This window comes from Lepidochelys kempii, chromosome 6, assembly GCF_965140285.1.
Source record: "Lepidochelys kempii isolate rLepKem1 chromosome 6, rLepKem1.hap1, whole genome shotgun sequence".
In the NCBI taxonomy this organism is placed as follows: Eukaryota; Metazoa; Chordata; order Testudines; family Cheloniidae; genus Lepidochelys; species Lepidochelys kempii.
In genome coordinates, this window is record NC_136385.1 from 92,511,583 (window position 1) to 92,534,385 (window position 22,803).

The following is a 22,803-nucleotide window of genomic DNA, read 5'->3' on the forward strand; positions in this document are numbered from 1 at the left end:
ACTTTTAATAGAAATAGAAGTAAATAGGAGTAAAGGAATCACCCCTGTAAAATCAGGATGGTAGGTACCTTACAGGGTAATTAGATTAAAAACATAGAGAATCCCTCTAGGCAAAACCTTAATTTACAAAAAAAAGACACACAGACAGAAATAGTCATTCTATTCAGCACAATTCTTTTCTCAGCCATTTAAAGAAATCATAATCTAACGCATACCTAGCTAGATTACTTACTAAAAGTTCTAAGACTCAATTCCTGTTCTATCCCTGGCAAAGCAGCATACCAACAGACACAGACCCTTTTGTTTCTCTCCCTCCTCCCAGCTTTTGAAAGTATCTTGTCTCCTCATTGGTCATTTTGGTCAGGTGCCAGCGAGGTTACCTTTAGCTTCTTAACCCTTTACAGGTGAGAGGATTTTTCCTCTGGCCAGGAGGGATTTTAAAGGGGTTTACCCTTCCCTTTACATTTATGACAGGATCCGCTCCCTTTTTGGGATCCTCTCCTCTTGGGCCTCCCACCTCCTTCTAGGGCCCTGAAATCCTTCCTTTATTAGTCATCTTGCTTCCTTCAGCTGGGACTTATCCTAAATTGGGGTTGGCCCACACTCTAGGTGCACTTGAGTGCACTAATTGCTCCCTAGCTTCAGTTAACTCTTTCTACCAGTACAGGGTATACAACCCCATTGTATACTTTAATAAAATTATTAACTACTACTACACCACACCCAAATGACTTTAGTTCTAGTGAAGAGTATCAGACTGACAGTCCTGGAGAGAAAAGCACCACATTTATCCACAGAAAAAAATTACATCACAGCAGGAGCTGTGGAGCATCTTCACACATGTAACTTCCTGCCATTGTACCAATCCAATCCTTGCTCTCAAGGGACCTCTGCTGGGATGAGAGTGGCTCTTCATAACTACTGCTGAAGCCGCCAACCAAAAGGGCAATTAGTGCGAATCCTGGCAGGAGTCTGTGGAATGCTGACATCTGTCTCAGTAGAAATGACAGTAATATTCAAGTCATTTCACAGAGGCCAAAGAACAGCCAACAGATGATAACAATTTTCAGCCCCTCTAGATCACAAAGTCTGAGACTCCAAAAGCCCATTTCCCTAAGCCGGGCAGTCCTCTCAGCCTCTTGCATCTTTTCAAATCTGAATAAACTGCATATTTGGAGATGTTTTTATTAGGCAGCTTCTAAAATAACAACTAGCAAAGGAATTAGTTTAAGGATAGATTTGTGAGATGCTAAGTGCCTTCAACTTCCTCAGGAGTGAGGACACTTAGCATCTCACAGGAGGAGGCTTTTGGTGTAGTCCAAGGGCTAGAATGAGGGTCATACACACAGATGGAAGCTCAATTAACATGCTGACTCAGATTTTCTATGAGGTGCCTGCTCTTTACCAGCAGAGTTTGACAGGAATACAAGAAGACTGAGTGACTCAAAATCATGATGACTCAACGTCAGACCAAAATCCAGATGATTTGTTGTGTTCCCTCCCCCTTCTTGTGCACTACTGGTCAATCATGCTTGTGTGCACACAAGTACATACACACAGAAGCACCCTATATACACTACATGCTAAAAAAGTGTCCTGCCTCTCAAGAATCTCCAAGTCTAAAGAGCAAAATAAAGGTGCAGAACCATCTAGGATTTCCGGCAACCTAGTCCTTTCCCAGCACAAGCAAATCAAACCCTGCTACCTAAGAGGCTGAGAGGATGAATGAACATAGCCACCTTTCCACACAGCAATTAGCAAATGAAATCAAAACAAAGGAATCTTCCCCCATTAATCTCTCCCTGCCAAAGAGCACCCGACTGCCATATAATCCACAGCAATTATCCAAATAATGGGAGCGCAAGAGATTTATCTTGAAGCAGGAATTAGGGAGGGCACGATTAATGCACTGCACATTGAGAGTGCAGACAAAAGCTGGTGATCCCACTCTACAGGGCTGTTTGAGGAACCTGCAAAGCTCAGTTGTTTGGAACCACTGGCCTCTGCCTGTTGCTTACTCATCCAAAGATTCCCCTTGCAGAGAGTGAGATCTCCCACCCTGCATCCTCACTTTCAGAGCACGTTGGAGAATTCACGCTCTGGCAAGGAGTAGGAAGTCCCAATATTTCATACACCAACAATGAATGCCTCAACACTTGTTATATTTGACACAAATAACATGGCTTGTGGTCTTGCTGTGACCACTCTGACTAATTCAGATTCAAAGAGGAGTGGAGAAAATGAACAGGCAAAGTAAAAAAACCAGAAGAAATAATCTTTGTTTTGTTCATTAATATCACGGCACCTGAATGCCTCTGAGTATTTTAACATTACAAAGAGCCACCAGACTGAGCAACGTGCTCAAGTCAGTCAGTGAGTCTGGAATAGAAGAGAAAAAGGTATAAAGATGGTCCTCCTGCAACATATACCCACATTGTAGTCTGTGAACCATTTGGGTAAGGTACTAGTGACAGCATGTGTAAATGTACTTGAAAGTTGTTAAAAGCACTCGGGGTTTAAATAGAGCACATCCCTGGGTGGGCTCAAACCACCAACCTTTCAGTTAACAGCCAAATGCGCTAACTGATTGTACCACAGAGACATTGTATTAGGGCAGACAGAATAGCCAGGAAATACAGAAACAAGAGGTCCCCAACTTGAACAATGTTAGGATATCTGGAAGGAGCATTCCAAACCTACAGGCCCTTGCCAATCTGTGCTATCTCACGCAGTTTCAAAACTATACCATGGGACGGTAACAGAGTTAAATCCCTTTGATCTTAAGAGTAATGGGATAAAACACAGGAGGTGGAATTTCAACCAGAGACCTGCTGCAGGGACATTTTGAGCTCTTATGGAATATATAAAATTGAAGTCAAGTGGAAGAGAAAGAGTCAAAAGCCTGCACATTACCACAACCAAGATTTCAAGCTGGTATGCAGACATCTGGTCTGTAAACATCAGTTTTACCAGATCAGCAAAGCCCTGCCCAAACTGGTCTTACATGGATGTGGCTTTTTACAGGTTATTCGGTTTGCCAGCTTGAGAATAGTAAAACTGGAAGTTCTGTAAACTCTTTCACACTGAGGTCGCTATCCAAATGGTTATATGGCTCAGAGATCAGAGCCCGACTCCTGGTAAGAAACCTAACATTACTCTATTGAAAGAGAGTTCACACGCACTATTGGCTGCTGTACTCCTGGATCTTGTCAATACTTCAGAGTTTTATCTGATGTCTCCTCACAGGGAAAGCAGCACAAAGACAAGTAAGCGGAAATCACAAACCCTTACTGAAAAAAAAAAAAATCCATCCAGGGTCCTTCATTTTCTACCAATGTAATCTTCTGGTTAGAAGGTCTGGAGAGGGCAGTGGTTGTTTTCACATTCCCTTCAATACAGTAGCCTGCCTCTAGCAGTAGTTAATACCTAATCCTTCTGACCAGGAATGAGAGTGCACCTGGCCAACTATGCAACATGTGGGTGGAGGAGATGGTTTCCTGCCGCTGCCTGTGGTTGGCTTCTGTGCTGAAGTTTTAATAAAACGCACCAATCCATGAGGAGGAAAAAACTTGAAAGATACTGTATTCAAAAATACTCTCCCATTACTTTTCTTTCCTTCCGTTCATCCTCACTTCCTGGCCCTTCCTTCTTATCTCCTCAAGCTACCCTCTCCCCTTTCCCTTTCTTTTTTATCTCCAGGATGGTCTGAGAATCTGAATGAAGCTATTGCCCACTGGAGCTTGTCCCTCAAGCTGCACAGAAGGGGTTATACTAACTCCTAGAATTTACTGTACATCTCCTGTGTGTGCATCTGGTAGACTAAAGAATGAAGAGCTGGGATGGTGAGACACTAGCAGGAGTAAACTAAGAGTAACTGGCTCTAATGATCTAGTTACAGCTATGCACTAACTCAAAGCTCACTATAGGGGCTCAAATTCTCCCAAGTTCCTCTGATGCAACCCAGTTGATTTCACTAGGGTTGCATCAGGGGATACAAAAGGAGAACTTTGCCCTGGGTCTCACTAATCAGGGTAGTTTTCCACTGAATGAGTTGCTCTAACCATTTTTACAGCTCACAGATAGTTTCCTTTGTCACCTTTTGCAGGGAGTCTCTCTTTCCCTTTATTTTGCAAGTAATGATTTATTGCTTCAAAGAAAGCCCCAGTCACTGATGTTTGATTCTTTCAGGGATCTGCTTTTGGTAATTAAGCAATAGGATAGAATGGAGAACCTTGTGCAGGTTGGTCTCTTGTGTCCTCCACCCAGAGAAGTCCTCTATATAGCCCCCATAAGAGAACAGATCTGGCACTGCTTAATGCTCTTCAACAGTATTTGCAGTCTTGATGTCTCAAAGATGATCATCTTCAGTATGCACATGAAAATCCAGAATGTATCCTCCTGTCACTCAATGCTGCCACCAGAAGACTGGGCTGGCAATAGTTGTTGGGTGGAATCATAAATGGCAGTAGCAAGAGCATTTGACTATGCCAAGCAACTGTCCCTTTTGAGCAGGTACTTCCTACCTTTTACGGTAGAATCTGCCTCTTCATAGCAAACTCCCATATGAAGCATCCATTGCACATATGGCTCCCCAAAAGAGCCAGAAACAGAAACTCCTATTCCAAACAGGAAGTAATATACCTATTGACTTACAATACATCCCTCATGCCAGTGTTTATTTTGAGGATAAGCAAAGGAGAATAACGTACAGTGAGTATACCAGTCCTACCACTTTAGAGAAAGGGAAAAGAGGGGGAAAGACTGGAATTGAGCTGTTCAGTTAGTAGTTGCATATAAAATATCCAACAAATGTAGCCATTTTTCTGTTCATGAATTATCTGCAGACTTTTTAAAAAAGATTTACTCTATCTGTAATTGTCTGAAAAGCTGACGCTAATTCTCAGCCACCAGGTTGTTTGCGAACTGCTCACTTTAGCCATTTGCTATGTTTGGTGCTAGACTGATTTTGCTCCCTGAATGCTTGACTGAAGCTTTTCCAACATGAGAATAGCAAGTGCCATCGGGATCTATAAATACAGCGGTTAGTTCAGTCATTCCCCAGTCATCAGCTTATTCTCGGGAATGTTTGTGAATAAAATGGGGTATGAACATGGTAGAAGGTAACCGTTATTTAGAATCTAAATAAACTGTTTGATCAATGCTCAGAATAGTCACACTGGAAGAAAATAAAGAGATGTTTAAAGAGGAAACTGTGTTTCCAGATGCTCTGAGCTCCTCAAAACAAAGAGCTATAGGAAGCAGCATGTTCTCATTAGGATTGACAGATGAGATTCTGCTTAGAAAACTGACAAATCCAGTAAAGGGGAAGGGGAGAGAATTTTTTTTTTTTAAACAGAGTCAACACACAGATAGATGGATTTGTAGCGAGATGGAGACAGAAGTGGGCAAACTCAAGCCAAATACAGAGACAGAGAAACTGCCTTGGAAAACATAACCATGAGCAACTTAGCAGAGCTTGGCGTTGGGAGCTGAACTTCCAGCGCTAACAGGGCTGACTTTAAGGCGACCTTCAGTGGAGCTCCTTAACAGTGTATGCTGGGCAATCGCTGGTAAATCTTTATTAATTTTAATTGGCGGCACCCATTTATAAGAACCATTAAAAAGGATAAATTGAGCCCATCCGGCGTAATGTCTTTTGTTAATTAGTTTGTCAGCACTGTTTTAATATCCCCTAATGACTTCATATTTCAGGCCTGACATTAAAGGAGACGCTGTGAGAAAGGAAATGGTCTTATCACCGTGTACATTTTTTCTTTCTTTTTTTTTTTTTGAACAAAAAGTGTCCTTCCAGGGCTGACCAAGGTTAGGTGTCATTTAACTCAGAGAGGCAGGTACTGCAGAACTTTGAGGGGCCTACCATGCTACCCAAACTTCTCCCTGCTGCTCACCAGTACAGCATCCATTTCTCCACCTTACCCAGGCTGCACTGAGATCCAAGCACCTAGAGAGAGAATTCAGTGTCATGGATTTTTGAAAAAATCTCATCCTCCACTGCTTAGCATGGAGTCTTCTCCATTCACCAAGTACAATGTTGCTGCCTCTTCCTCTCTGGTAGGAAAGATGGGGAAAGCCCAAAATAAAATGGTATAACTGTTAGACATGGGCACCTCCTACATGCAGCTTGATTAAAAGACATGAAGTCCAAGGTCTAGTGCACATTCCTCCTAGCACCGCCACGCAACTCATGGAAACAAGTCTTTCACAGAAGAGAAGCCTGCAGGATGCACTTGGTCCTACTGGTCAAGCTCCTGACCAGCAGAGGAACTTGGAGTGGCATCCTTCATGTGATGCCTGGGATAAGCAACAGGAACCGCAGGGAGCACACATTTAGATTATTGTGCTAACTGGCTCTTGATTTCCCTTTCTCCACCCATTTTCTACAAGGACTCTGCCTACCAAATGCAAGCTGCAAAAGCTGGGAAATGGAGAGTTTGGGTTCAACTGCAAGTCTTGATGGGGCGGGAGGGAAATCAGACATGGACCTGCTTCCAATAGGTACAGTATTTCGTACTCCTAGATCTCGGATAACTTAGTAAAATATTTTACTAAATTAATATAAGCCAAGTAAAAAAATAATTAGCACAAAATATACAGCCCACCTTCCTGCATAGGAGCCCACTAGAGTGGATAAAATAGAAGTCCAAAGGAAAAGTGAAGACATCCATCAAAGTAGAAAATCCATTGATTCTACTTCTGACCTATAAATTAGGGCCTGGCCACCTTAGAAACCACCTCTTTCCTCATGCTTCTACTCAACAGCTGAAGTGCTTGAGCTGGAGGACCATTAGAATCACGCATCAGGGGAAGGACATTCTCATTGTAGGGGCCTCATCTTTGGAAATCATTTTCCACTAGTCTCCTGAGAGGTTAGAGACCCCTAATATTGCTGACATTTTGTCAGGGTAGATGTTTTCCTGTAGCCTGGATCTTTCTGCAGTTTTTCCATATGTGGCTGAAGATTGCAATAGGTGCACAATAAAAAGAAACTCATTGTAGATTGATTAGGCTGATTGCTAGCCTAACTTGTGGCCACTCTGCATTTGAGGCTCCAAAATATGAATTTTCATAATAATCTTTCATTTCTAACACATCTTTCCTCCAAGAGACGCCTAAAGCACTTTATAACCCGATCAATTCATAAACAAGTGAAATGCAGCCATTTCTGGAATGGAACCCAGCAAGTAATACCACACAAGCAGAAGAGAAGAAAAATCCCATGTCCAGTTGGAATTACAGGGAAAACGTGGAGAGGCAGAACAGAATTACCAAAGTTAGACATTAGCCAGGTGTTGACAAGACTATTTGTGAAAACAGCCACAGAGCTTTAATTAGCACAAGTAGCCAGTGACCTCAGCGATGCCTAATCTGAATGAAGGCACTTCCAGCAGGATGGTGTCTGACAACATCCTGCTGTGGTGCCTCACTGCTACCCCTTCAAGCAGCATATCGTTCCCATCCTGTCCCCACAGATTCAGAGGGAAGAGCATTCTCCAGCATCTCTGAAGGAGCGACACACGCTCTTCGGTTATTTGGGTTTAATGATAATCTAAAAGTCAAACGATTAAAAAAAATTAATCGCACTTAATTGCCATTTTAATCGCACTGTCAAACAGTAACAGAATACCAATTTAAAATTATAAATGTTTTTGGATGTTGTTCTACATTTTCAAATATATTGATTTCAATTACAACACAGAATACAAAGTGTAGAGTGCTCACTTGATATTATTTTTGATTACAAATCCATTGATTACAACCTCCATTCCTGAGCTGTTTGTAACTGAGCCTCTACTGTATTTAAATTTTTGGTTTAAATTAAATATATTTTTCTTTTAAAAAATAAAGCTGTTTAAAATTAAATTTGAAATTTTGACAACCTATATTAAGGTCTACATTTACTAAAATCATTTAAATAAATAACAAATATGCTGCATCAATGAGCTCTCTTCAAACTTTAATAAGGTAAAAGGATGCTGTATTTTTAAATACTTACAGAATCAGGGGAAAACATCTCTCACTTTGAGGTCAGCTTAAGCTTTATAAATGTCAATGTCATGTACTGCATATCAGAGGCAGATTAAGCTTTTGTGGGGCCCTGCGCCAGAGCAAGTGGGGGGGGCGCCCTCCCCACCCCTTCTGTCTGCAGTCCCCCCGACCCCTCCACATTCCTGCCTGGGAAATGGAGTTGCCCTGTTCCACCCCCGACCCCCTGCTTCCCAGCAGGAGCTCCAGATGGGCAGAGGGATGCCCATTTTTCGGGGGGGCCCGTTGGCCCAGTGACTAATCCACCACTGACTGCATTAAGTAACAATATTATTTTCAGTCTTTACAGTGGAGCAAATATAAAAGTGTATTCAGTTTCTGTTGTGGAGAAAAGCTTTTGCCTTACTTTCAGTTTTAGTTTAGCTAGCAGGTGCAAAGAGAATATTTTCTTCACTTGGACTAGTTAATTTAGAGTTGAGAAAATGATTGGGAGATGAAGAAGCAACCTAGTAATGCTTAAAAACTTGAAAATCTGGTCCAATGTCCTTCAGCACCTAAAGACGCAGACAGGTTTCTAGTAGGAATTTCAGAATGTCTATTAATTTCACTTTTCAAAATGCCACTTGGCATTTATCCGCATTCTTGGGCGCTCCAATACTTTTGAAAATCTGGCCCACAGTGACCAGAAATAGTCCATCGATTCACTAACTATAGTTAATATGTCCATTGTTTAATAAGAGTTAATTTTAAATGCAAAACATAATTTGATAAACTTACTTTTCCCTTATGTATTCAGTACATTTAAGGTAGATTTATTTAATAAAAACAATTTTAAAATATCTTTGTGCATTTTAATGGATGGAAAGTGAAATGCTGACTACAGCTTGACACAAAATCCTGATTTTTTAAAAAAAAAAAATTTAAATCTAGTAAATATAAAAAGCCGCATTCACCATTTTCAAACAAAAATATTAAAATTACAAATCTGAATAAGTGTGTTAAGCTCTTTAACTTTAAATAAATGTGTACAGATATAGTATCTTCTCTTGATTAACAAAAAGTGGTACCAAATTTAATGTAAAGGCTTTATTTGGTTGCCAATCAGCATGTATTAATGGTTATACTAACTGATAATAATAAAAAACTTTCTTTAGAGAAATAACTGAAAAGGACAAATGGAAAACATTAAAGTAAATTATTTAAATCAAGGTTTCCTGCTTGCTGATTTAAATAACGAGTAAGATCAGCATTTTAAATCAATCTACTTTCATGTTTGGAAATGGCCCCCAGTGGGATGAAAGTTCTTCTGTTTCACAGGTCAAGTAAAGATAGGCCCATTTTTCCTGCAGAATTGACTTTGCAGCTAGAACCCAGCATTTGCATTTGATGTGGGAAAGGCAATTTTGTGACCTTTTCATGGACAATGAAAAATTAAAGATGCATAATACAGAATAAAAAGACCACATTTTATGAGTTCATGTGAGAATTGTTATTTGTTACTTTCATTCAGTTCCAAGGTCCAAGCATAGCTCAGGCAGTAAACTGCTCAACTCTCATGCTCAACACTTGGCATCAACAGGTGTTCAATGTGTATCAGGAGAGAAAAATATCTTGTACTTACAACAGTAGCTCTCCAAGCAATTTACAAAGATAGGTCAATATCATTATCCCCAGCTTGTAAGTGAGGAAATTGGGTCAAAGAGAGGGGAAGTGATTTGACCAGGGTCTTAGAGTAAGTTAACAGACTTGTAGTCTGACTGTGTCAGTTGTGTTTACCTTACAAATATCAGGAATATACACTCTCGTCTTCCCTGTTTTTGCAGGAGAACCACAGGTTTGGAGAGGGAGATTTCTGTCCTGTCAAGTGAGAGTTGACAAATGTCAAATCTCTCTCCAACGGAGCTTTCTCCTAACTGTTTATCAGCTATTTAAGTTCTAGGTGTATACAAAACCCACACACCTAGAGTATTCCAGTTAAAGATCCCTTCTCTGGCTTCACTTCTGTTACTTGCGATCTCATAACGCTGCTGGCTCTCTACAGAATCTTCCATATTAAAACAAAACAAAAACAAAAAACCCCACACCACAGACAGGACTGAATTTCTGGTGTGAATATTTTTTAAAAAAAATCCTTTCATGACTTCTTTATACACATCACAGAACAGTAAATGAGAACCAAAAAAAAAAAAGTCCCATTTACAAATCACCTATAAATTCTCTCATAAAAAGAAAACTATCCAAAAAGCCAAGCAAATAATCAGACAAATTTAACTTTTCTGTTTGCAAATTATCTGCAAACAGCTTACAATTTTCTCAACTTCATTATGTAATCAGAATCATTCACTGAATAATTAGCGTGACGACTTGATCTGTAGACTGCACAAGAAGTTCATTAAATGTATTTTATAGGAAGTGACATTTGTGGTTTGGAGCAGTTTTGATTGGACATAGCTATCAATTGTTGTTTCCATTTTCTCTCAGTGAGCCCAAATGTAGAAGCAGGTTTATTCACATTTATGAACTCAAAAGTTCACTTTCTGTGAATATTCTCGCCTAGAATTCGCTACTTGAGACTACTCCTGCCAGAAAATTCATCCTCTAGCAAAGAAGTCCCCAAACTGTGGGATGCACCCCCCTAGGGGGACATAGAGAAACATTCAGGGGGGCATGGCTGGGGCCCAGGCCAGCCCCCATGGGAGGCAGGGAGGGAGTGCCACCCAGCTCCACTTCTGGCCCCAGTCCCACGCCCCCATTACCCCTGTCCATGTGCCCCCCTCCCAGAGCCACAGTCTTGCTCCTGTCCTGGTTCTGAAGTGGGGGGCAAGGTAAAAGGTTTGGGGACCACTCCTTAGAATATCCCTGGAAAGCAAACAAAGGCCAGATAAAAGTGAAGCAAATTCATTTAAGACTTTAGCTGAACAATCACAAAAATTCTTTTCAGTATTTGCCCAGATTTATGTACAAAAATTAGAGGGATTTATCCCTCTGTAATCATTTTTGACAAAGAAACAAGGCAAGATGGAACAATTTAGTTTAGCCTAGGCTAGCTAAACTTCTAGACTGAGCAATGTGACACAAATTGCCAATAGATGGCAGAATGAGTCCCTATCTTTAATGTTGACTGTGTAGCCAAAAAATCAGAAGCCAGCACGTTTGAATGGCCTCCTTGACAAGATGCTGCCCATTGAGGGATGTAAGTGTTCATGAGTCATGACCCTTCACTGGGAAAGTTCTGCCCATGACTCTCTCTAGATTACACCACGAGGTAGACAGAAGGCCATGCTCATGTTTCACATCAACCAGCAGGGCAGAAGGCAGGTGACCCATAGAAAGACTAGCCCCGGGTAGTTTAAGGTTTACATAGCCAATATACAATTTTACACATGAACTTTACCAGAGATGGACCTACACTAAATCCCAGATCCAAATGGCCCCGATTGTTTGGGGCTGGGGACATGAGAAATCCAGCTCAGGATTCAAACTCTCACCACAGTTTGCAGCTCACATAGGGTAGGATTGTGGCTTGAAGCCCTGCCTGTGGGAGGCAGGAGTAGAGACACCCTGGTGCTGCAGCAGTGCCACACTTCCACCTTTATTAGGATGCAACATAGAAGCCATCTGGCAACAGCCCAGTTCCACTAACTGGAGCTGGCAGAGAGGGGAGAACATGGTCGGTCTCTCTCCCCCCTTCCCTTCCTCTATGGGGATTCTAGTGACTTGGAAGCCAAATACCAAAACTACACCTGGTCCATGCACAGGTTGCAAGAGGGCAAGCTGGCTCTCTGTGTCCTCCCACGCTGGGCACCTGCACAGGACACGGCCCAACTTAAATATGTAACCCAAGCTTAGGGGAATATTTTGTGCTTAAAAACGTGGTTTCTGTAAAACATGATACATACAGCCATGAAGAGACCGTGCACAATTCCCTCCTTTACATATTGTCTATATAAACCTTAAACTACCTGGGGCTCGTCTTTCTATGGGTCACCTGCCTTCTGCCCTACTGGTTCTGGTGAAACTTGAGGACCCTAATTCCCCAGGCTCTGCAGGTGCATTTTAGTGTAGAAACTGCACCTCAGGCCTCTTGTATTTGAAATTTTAAGCTTGAAAAAAAAACAGTCAGGTAACATTTCCCTAGCTGGTCACCACTGAATTGAAGTGTGCCAGTAAAAATTGTGCATATTGTCACAGCTGATATTCCGGGGGGGGGGGGGGGAGCCTCCCTATCCCTGACAGGTGTTTGTCCAACCTGTCCTTTAAAACTTCCAATGATGGGGATTCCACAACCTTCCTTGGAAGCCTGTTCCAGAGCTTAATTATCCTTATAGTTAGAAAGTCCCCATCCCATTATCTAACCTAAATCTCCCTTGCTGCAGATTAAGCCCATTACTTCTTATCTGACCTTCAGTGGATATGGAGAACAACAGATTATCCTCCTCTTTATAACAGCCCTTAACGTATTTGGAGACTGAGGGGGGCGTGATTAGTCTTGAGAAAACAGACCTTAACATGCCCAGATTTTTTTTAAAACCTTTTCTTCATAGGTCAGATTTTCTAAACCTCATATCATCATTTTTGTTGCTCTGCTCTGGACTCTCTCCAATTTGTCTACATCTTTCTTAAAGTGTGGTACCGAGAACTGAACACAGCACTCCAGCTGAGGCCTCACACACTGCAAGTAGAGTGGGACAATTACCGCCCATGTCTTACATACAACATTCCTGTTAATATACCCCAAAGTAATATTAACCTTTTCCGCAACGGCATCACATTGCTGACTCATTCAATTTATGTTCCACCATAACCGCTAGATCCTTTTCAGCCAGTTAATTTCCCCCTTTTGCAGTCATGGATTTTTTTTCTTCCTAACTGTAGTACTTTGCACTTGTCCTTATTGAATTTCATCTTTTTGATTTCAGAGCAATTCTCCAATTTATCAAGATTGTTTTGAAGTCTAATCCTGGCCTCCAAAATGCAAGTAACACCTCTCAGCTTGGTGTCATCTGCAAATTTTATAAGCACATTCTCAGTTCCATTATCCAAGTCATTAATGAAAATATTGACTAGTACCACACCCAAGACAAACCCCCTTGGAACCCCACTAGTTACGTCTCCACAGTTTGACAGGGAACCATTGATAACTCTTAATATGGCCTTTCAGCCAGTTGTGCATCCACTTTATAGCAATTTCATCTAGACCACATTTCCCGTGTTTGCTTATGAGAATGTCATGTGGGACTGTGTCAAAACCTAAAACTTTACTAGATTTACTAAAAATCAAGACATAATCACGTCTACTAGTCTCCCCCCCTCCCCGGCAAGTCACCCTGTCAAAGAAGGAAATTAGGTTGGTTTGACATGATTTGTTCTTGACAAAGCCATGTTAGCTATTATTTATCACCCTATTATATGCTAGGTGCTTACAAACTGATTGTTTAATAATTTGTTCCAGTATCTTTCCAGGTATCAAGGTTAGGGAGTTTGTGAAGATAATCACTAAAAATCCAAAATTGCTTCAACTAGTTCCTTAAGTACACTGGAATGAATGTCACCAGGTCCTGACAATTTGAATACATGTAACTTATCTAAATAGTCAAACCTGTTCTTTTCCTGTTATGCTTTGTGTTCCTTTCTCCTTTTTGTTAATATTAATTGTGTTACATCACTGGTCACAATTAACTTTTTTAGTGAAGACTGAAGCAAAATGGACATTAAACGCCTTAGCCCTCTTGATGTCATCAGTTATTTAGCTCTCCTTACCCACTAAACAGAGGACTTATACTTTCCTTCATCTTTCTCTTGCTCCTAATGTACTTATAGTACCTCTTCTTATTGCCTTTTATGTCCCTTGCTGCCTTAGCCTCTCTGATTTTGTCCCTCCAGGCTTGTGCTATTCTTTTGTACTCCTCCTCAGCAAACCATCCATGTTTCCACTTTTTGTAGGATTCCTTTTGACTTTGCAGGTCATTAAAAAGCTCCTGATGGAACCATGTTGGTCTCTTTCTATTCTTCCTTCACATTGGGATAGTTTGCTGTTGTACCCTTCATATAGTCTCTTTGAGAAACTGCCAACTCTCCTGAATCATTTATCTGGTAGATTTTCTTTCCATGGGACCTTACCTACCTGTTCTCTGAATTTGTTGATGTTTGCTTTTTTTTTTTTTTTTAAACTCCATTGTCCTTATTCCGCTTCTCTCACTCCTTCCTTTCCTTAGAATCATGAAATCTATTGTTTCATGATCGCTTTCATTCAAATTGCCTTCAGATTCACAACCAATTCCTCCCTACTAGTCAGAATCAAGTCTAGAATGGCTATCCCCCTGGTTACTTTGTCCACCTTCTGAATGCTTCTCCTTCTAAAATTTCTCTATAGCTATTGAGTTTTGTGCAGCTAAATATTACATGTTATGCAAGTTATTTAATTAGCTAACTGCATACTTGCATAGAGCCATAAACTTCAACTTAATAATTTGTTCCAGTATCTTTCCAGATATCAAAGTTAAGCTGACTGGCCCTGCCTCAAGCAACATAGGGGCAGTGGTGAGGGTAAGACACGGAGTTACACAAAACCTGGCAGCTATGACTTGGGTTGCCAAGCTGGGGGAGTGCAGTTTATAGAAATTGGATAATATCTCTTTAGATACCTTTAGCAGCCCTCACTGTCCTCTATGATCCTGAAGCCAGTGGAGTCCTGCAGAACAGTAGTGTACACCCTGCAGCAAGGCCTTGCACCCTGCAGGGAGTTGGCAAACATGGTTATTTGGACCTCACTGGACTCCTGTGACTCCTTCATATTAGATGTGTTGTGTAATAGCAAGAGAGAAATAGGCAGAAGGGAATGTGCTAGATAGATAGGTGGGTGCTAGAAGGTGTTTGGGTCAGGGTGTGCTGGGTCTCTCCAGTTAGCTGAGGGTGCAGAGGAGCTCTTGGCTGTTTGGGGTAGGGGTGCTGAGTACTGCCTAACAATGGTGAATTCTGTGTAACTTGAAGTCTGTAAATCATGATTTGAGGACTTCAGTAACTCAGCCAGAGGTTAGAGGTCTATTGCAGGAGGGGGTGGGTGAAGTTCTGTGGCCTACAACATGCAGGAAGTCAGACTAGATCAGAGGTGGGCAAACTATGGCCCGCAGGCCACATCTGGCCCGTGGAACCGCCCTGCCCGGCCCCTGAGCTCCTGGACAGGGAGGCTGTCCCCGGCCCCTCCCCTGCTGTCCCCCCTCCCCTGCAGCTACGCCGCTGCGTGGGCAGCGTTCTGGGCAGCGGGGCTGCGCGCTCATGCAGGGCAGTGCAGCAGCGTGTCTGTCTGTGGCCGGGCAGTGCGGCAGCCCGACATGCTGCTCTGAGCAGTATGGTAAGGGTACAGGGTCCGGGGGGTTGGATAAGGGGCAGGGGGTCGGATAAGGGGCAGGGGGTCCCGGTGGGCAGTCAGGGGACGCTTGGATGGAGCGGAGGTTCTGGGGTGGTCAGGGGATGGGGAACAGGGGGTGGGGAGGGGGAGGGGGCAGGGAACAGACTCTTTGGGGAGGCACAGCCTTCCCTATCCGGCCCTCCATACAGTTTTGCACCCTGATGTGACCCTCGGGCCAAAAAGTTTGCCCACCCCTAGACTAGATGATCATGATGGTCCCTTCCAATCTCAAAGTCTGTATGAAAATAGCTGTGGTCTCAGTGAGGGAGCCTGAGACATGCACCGGGCCTATCATTGTCCATTCCCATCAGCCACTTACTGGTGCCTGCTCTGATCCCACCTGGAGGGCAGAAAGAGGGTAGAGGCAGTGTCTGCAGGGCAGGGGCCACTAGAGTCTCTGCCTTCAGCTCTGTTAAATGGGTGACCTCTCAGCTGGGCAGCCAAATGCCTGAGCCTCAGGTAAGATACTTGACAGGAAAAAAATTCTAGGGCTGCCAGGTACAGCCTTTGCTAGATTAGATCAGGCTATTTGTACTCTCTCATAGCCTAGGGCCATGTCTCTTGCCGTGGCTAATACCTGTTGCTACAGAACACCATGCAGAAGATGAAGGCTCGGACACAGACAGTGGTGGTGCTTTGGCTGTTGCTAGATAAGCCATGACATTTGAGCTTTAAAATAGAGATAGAGCTGGATCTGGGTTTGCAGTTCAGCCCTGACGTTTCCCAGAGACTGGGTGTCCTGAGCTGGAGTTGGTTTCAGGTCCATCTGCTTGGGGGAGTGGTTGTCAATATTTCTTTGAATACTGAGAATGATGGCAATAGAACAGGTGGCACGGCTATCCACCCACATCGTTCAGCCCAGAGGACAGATTTCCATTCCCAGAGGTCTTGTGAAAGCAGAAGTAACCTTGTAAAATAGGAGTCTGCAGCCTTCCTGGTGTTTCAGCCTAAGGGAGACGTGCTAGAAGGAAAGCAAACAAGCAATGACAGAGATTCAGGTTTCCAGGTGGCCCGTTCTTAGAACCTCCAAGATATGAGTCATTGATAACAGACATCAGGTGAAAGTGTGCAAGTGAAGCCATATGCCTCAAAGGTGTGTATGGCTACATGACTCAAGGCATGCTCCAGAGTAGAATAGCGCACTTAGGCTTAGTACATCGAGAGAGAGAGAGAGAGAGAGACACACACACACACACTCTAGCATCTAGCTCAGAGAGATGGAGTCTACTATTTACCAACAGTTAACAGAGCTAATCCCGCAACTCAAATGACAGGGTTTATGTTACCTGCTGCTGAAGGTCCTGGGTTCCAGCCCTGCCGATGACTTGTGCTAGGTTTGTTACAGACCACCCAGCCCCCTGCCCATATGGTTTATTAAGACTAAAATGGACCAAGCTGATTCACCAGTGAGCCTGCTGAGATAATAGCACTGCAGTAGGGATGAGTTTATCACTCATCATGCCTTTCTTCTTACTTGAAGAAAACAAAATCAAAGCCAAGCCATCTAATTGCAATATCACAAGGTGACTATTGTTGCAGTGTATTTTAATCAGCTGATGGAAGAGAAAACGATCTTATGTGCAACAAAAAGCTTCTTCCTTCTGTCCAAGCTACTAAAGCTACAAAGCTCTACTTCCCTCACATGTACAAACTGCAAGCTATTCCAGGAACAAGTTACAGGCAAGATTAGAAAACACTACAGTTCTGCAATTTCAGTCCATGCACAGCATGGACGAGGCAAGTCTACCATTGTTGATGCAGCACAACAACATTAGTGACGCTATCCAGCTGCTAGTAATCTGAAGCAGGAACTTAAGTTATCCAAATGTTTTGTGGATGTTTTTCTGGCAAGTAATCCTGATGAACAGCTTTCCAACGAACAAGTGGTCTGATATAATGCCATTCGAACCCTTCAGTCTGAAATAGCCAAAATGAAAACCTCAGAATATTCTCCAAAACCAGGTGATTGTAGGAGAACTCAGCTACTTTTGTGTCTCACTTGGTGCAGTTTGTCCTTTGGTTGACAGATGAAGAGGCATCTAATTGGGCCAGCAGCAAGTATCATCCTTCAGAAGACAGTCAAAGAAGGTGCCTCTTAGTTGTAGAGTACATAGTATTTAACAGTTCCAGAATTGTCTTGCCACTGTATGTAAACCTTGCTGCATAGCTACACCATGAATTTGGGTTTCACAATTTAATTGACATCTTACATCTTCATGGATTCTGCATCAGTTATGCAGAGCTGAGGTGGCTAACTACTAGTGCTGCAAAGACTGAAGTAGAAAGACTCTAGGGAGGTATATTCATTCCAAATGGAACTGTACCCATGAAGGAGATGATAATACACAGACAGGATTTTGTAGCAGTTGATTGAAAGAATACCTTCCATTCAATGGCTGGAAGGGGTATTTCAGGAACAGACTGCAGATAGTTCAGCATCACAAGATGTATCACTGAAGTGTGTGTGTAGGGGTGGGAGTCACATGCTCCCCAGGCAGTCTCTTACACAGCGTGCAACATTTGAAATGCCTAGAACACACCCAGAACTGACTTGCCATGAAAGAGTCAGTGAGAAAAATCAACTGTGTCTGTAGTCAGAACCTTCCCTGCACTATGTACACGTGTCAAGGCAAAGATGACTGTGGTAACCCTCACACTGTTGATAGAGCTCACAGAAACCAATGCAAATATTTCAAAGTGGTCATTTTAATGTGATGGTATCATTGTTTCTCTGTTTCTATGGTAACAGCACATCATACCTCATCTTAAAGTAGACATAAGCTTTCAAATAATTCATGATTTGTGTGTGTGTGTGTGTATAGAGAGGGTACATTAAGTAAACCAAAATCAGTAGAGTCTGCTGCTTGCCTAGAGGGGAAGGATGAAAGCTTGTGGTGGGGGAAACCTCAGAACTCCAGGAGGTTCGTAGAGAACTAACCTCTTCCCACCCCAGTAAAATAGACCTAGTGAAGTGAAGTGAAGTGAAGTCACTCATACAGCAAGGGTGGCTTCTTCTTTATGCCAGAATCCATCACTCAAAGCTATAATAATTAATACAAAGGCAGGGACCTAGGCAAGGAAGCTTATTCTGCTGCTCTGACCAGACCAGGTTAAATGTCTACACTGACAGGTTTTGCATGCTTTCCTTTGGAGAGACAAATCCTCAGCTTCATTGACCTCACCTCTAGAAAGCAGATTAGCCTAAACCAGCCTGAATTATTCCAGTCAGATTGCCTCCATGCTGGGCACTTCTAGGAACCTACCCTTTGATGTCCAACTGCTGCTCATTCACATAGAGGATAAAAACCACTCCATTCTCCCTCCCTCCCCCAACTTCCTATACTGCAGATTAGATTCTTAGGGCTTGGCTACACTTGTGAGTTACAGCGCATTAAAGGAGCCCCGGGCGCATAGCTCACTACCCGTCCACACCGGCAAAGCACGTAGAGCGCTCTGACTCCGCGGCTGGTCTGCTCCTGGTACTCCACCTTGGCAATTGAAATAATGTTTTGCACGCCCCCACTGGAGCACCAGTGTGGAAGCCCTGGTCTGTTAGTGCACTGTGATCAGCCTCCAGAAGTATCCTACAATGCCTGTTCTAGCCACTCTGGTCATCGCTTTGGTCACCCGAGGGCAGGGCAATAGAGTTCAGTCATCAGACCCACCCTTTAAATTCTCTGGGAATTTTGAAAATCCCCTTCCTGTTTGCTCAGCCAGGTGTGGAGTGCTCTCAGCGAATCTTTCCAGGTCACCATGCCTCCACGCGCCAGGCGATCCCCAGCATGGAGCAATTGCAAGGTGCTGGACCTCATCAGTGTTTGGGGGAGGAAGCTGTCCAGTCCAAGCTGCGCTCCAGCTGTAGGAATTACAATACCTTCGGTCAGATATCAAGGACATGATGGAAAGGGGCTATGACCAGGATGCATTGCAGTGCAGGGTTAAAGTGAAGAAGCTGCGGAATGCCTACTGCAAAGCCCGCCAGGCAAACAGCCATTCCAGTGCTGCCCCTGTGACCTGCCATTTCTACAAAGAGCTGGACGCAATACTTGGGGGTGACCCCACCTCCACTCCAAAGACAACCATGGACACTTCAGAGCCTAGTTCAACAAGGCGGGAGGAGGAGCAGCAGCAGCAAAGCAGGAGCGAGGGTACTGAGGCGGAGGAAGACACCCCGGAATCCCTAGATGTATGCATTCCTCAAGCCAGGAGGAAGGTAGCCAGTTGCGGCGGCCGGTGCTTGGGGAAGGACAAACACCAGAGGAGGTTCCTGGTAAGCAGCTTTTATTTTGGGAAGGAAGTTATTCGGTGCAGGCTCTTGGGATGAGGTGAGGGGGGTTAGGGCTGCATGCATGCCTAGATGCGGAATAGGGCATTGATGTGCTCTCTCACATCGTGGTAATCAGCCTCAGTGATCTCTTCAAAGGTCTCATCCAGAACTTGGGCATCAAAGTTCTCATCCAAACAAAGGTCTCATCCAAACAGCTCTTGAGTGGGTTTCTTGGGAGAGCCACTGTGTTCCTTGTCCCAGTAAGGCTAACTTGTCCGTGCCACTGTGCCGTGAGGAGTGGGGGGACCATTACTGCATACAGGCAAGCTGTATACGGGCCAGGGCGGAATCTGCATTGCAGTAGAAGACCCTACCTTGCTTCCCAGATCACCCTCAGCAGCGACATATCTTCCAGGACGAACTCCTGGGGAAAATGTGGGGACAGTGTTCAGTATAAGGGCCCCCTGCCGCTGTTGGCTCTCTGCAAGGCACAGAAACCCAGAGGACAGTACAGCTGTGAAACAGTCAGTCACGCTTGACCCTGTGCTTACTCACCCTTTTGGGACTCCTGGGGGGTAGTGTGCGCTTGCTTTGGGATGGACAAATTATGCTATTGTGTAGACTGTGCTTGCCCTTAAGTATGGGGGAATCATTGCTCTGTGTGAATAATGCTGCCTCTGTTAACTGTTGAATTTTGCCTTTACAGATGCAACCTTGAGATCTCAGCCGTCCGTGTTATCACCAGCTGAAAGACTCCAAAGAATCAGAAAGAGGCCACGTAGAAGCAAGGAAGACATGTTGCATGAAGTAATGCAGCATTCAAGTAATGAAAAAGAAAAAAAAAAAGAAAAAAATCAAAAAGTGCAGGAGTGGCGGGACAGGGAAAGGAGGATCCGCCAGCAGAACGAGGAGCGCCGGCACAAAAGCGCGGTGCTCCAGCAGCAAAGCACAGATTGGCTGATAAGCATCATGGCGCGCCAAGGGGACTCGATCCAGGCGCTCGCAGCCATGCAGGTGGAACACTACAATGCCCGACCCCCCCGCAGCCCTTGTCCCAAAACTCTTTCCCTCGTGCCCCCATGTCACCTCCAACCCACCTTCCCCAACATCCGAGTTCTTACTGCCACCAGCTGCCTCCAGCGCCTGTAGCTTCACCACCCAGCCCTGAAAACTACGACCCTTACCCACTATCACCATGCCCCAATCACCATGCAGTATAGCCATCCTGAAGTGCAGCACTCATTGCACAGCACTCCAGACAGGAAGGCTGAGTATGATAAACAGGACACAAATCTGTGATTGTACCGTTCCCCACCCCACTGCCTTGCCCTTTCTGTTTCCCAAACAGTTGTGTTTCTTTTCAATAAATGGATTTATTGGCTTTGAACACATTCTTTATTATTGCATAAAGTAAAAGATAGCTTAGCCCAGGAAAGAAACAGGCACTGCAAGTCAGCGTAGCAAAAACAGATTCCTACTAACTTTGGAACCACTGCACTTCACTCCCGTGCAGGGCACCAGACATTACTGGTGGCTTTCAGCCTCAGATTGCTCCCTCAGGCATCCCTAATCCTTACAGCCCTGCGCTGGGCCCCTCTAATAGCCCTGCTCTCTGGTTGTTCAAATTCAGCCTCCAGGTGTTGAACCTCCGAGTTCCATGCCTGAGTGAATCGTTCACCCTTCCCTTCACAAATGTTATGGAGGGTACAGCATGCGGATATAACCGCGGGGATGCTGTTATTGACCAGGTCCAGCTTCCCATACAGAGAGCACCAGCAGTCCTTTAAACTGCCAAAAGCACACTCCACAGTCATTCTGCACCAGCTCAGCCTGTTGTTGAACCGCTCCTTGCTGCTGTCAAGGCTCCCTGTGTAGAGTTTCATGAGCCATGGCATTAAAGGGAAAGCGGGGTCTCCAAGGATCACAATGGGCATTTCGACTTCTCCTACGGTGATCTTCTGGTCTGGGAAAAAAGTCCTGGCTTGCAGCTTCCTGAGTCATGCACTTTTCCAAGCCAACCTGTGTTAATTTCAATGAAAGGCCCATGGTGATCCACAAGCACCTGGAGAACCATAGAGAAATATCCCTTCTAATTAACGTACTCTGAGACTAGGTGGGCTGGTGCCAGAATTGGAATGTGTGCCATCTATTGCCCTGCCGCAATGGGAAACCCATTTGTGCCAAGCCATCCACAATGTCATGCACGTTACCCGGAGTCACAGTTCTTCTGAGCAGGATGCAATTAATGGCCCTGCAAACTTGCATCAACATGATTCCAACAGTCGACTTCCCCACTCCAAACTGGTTAGCGACCGATCGGTAGCTGTCTGGTTAGCAACCGATCGGCAGCTGTCTGGTTAGCAACCGATCGGTAGCTGTCTGGAGTTGCCAGCTTCCAGATTGCAATAGCCACCCGGTTCTCCACCATCAGGGCAGTTCTCAATCTCGTGTCCTTGCACTGCAGGGTGGGGGCAAGCACCTCACACAGTCCCATGAAAGTGTCTTTTCTCATCTGAAAGTTCTGCAGCCGCTGCTCATCATCCCAGACTTGCATGACAATGTGATCCCACCACTCAGTGCTTGTTTCCCGAGCCAAAAGCGGCATTCCATGGTGGCAAGCATGTCCGTGAATGCCACAAGCAAACTCGTGTCATATGCGTTACTCGAGTCGATATCATCGTTGGACCCCTCACTGTCACTTTGGATCATACCGAATAACTCGACTGCCAAACGTGACGTGCTGGCGAGACTTGTCAGCATACTCCTCAGCAGTTTGGGCTCCAGACCAAAAGGGAAGCCAGACCAAAAGGGAAGCCAGAGTGCGCAGTACAAAAAACATTGAAAGATGGCGCCAAATGTGGACGGAAGTGCTGGGATGCAAACCGATGCATTATGGGGCGTTGAGACAGGACCCAGAATGCCCCGCACCCTCCGCGCCCTTCCCACAAGCCACAGCACCAGAATGGGAAGAGGTGCTCTGTGGGATAGCTGCCATTAACGCACTGCTCCCAACGCCACTGCAAGTGCCGTAAATGTGGCCATGCCAGTGCACTTGTTCCTGTCAGTGTGGACAGACTGCAGCACTTTCTCTACTACGCTCTCCGAAGGCAGGTTTAACTCAAAG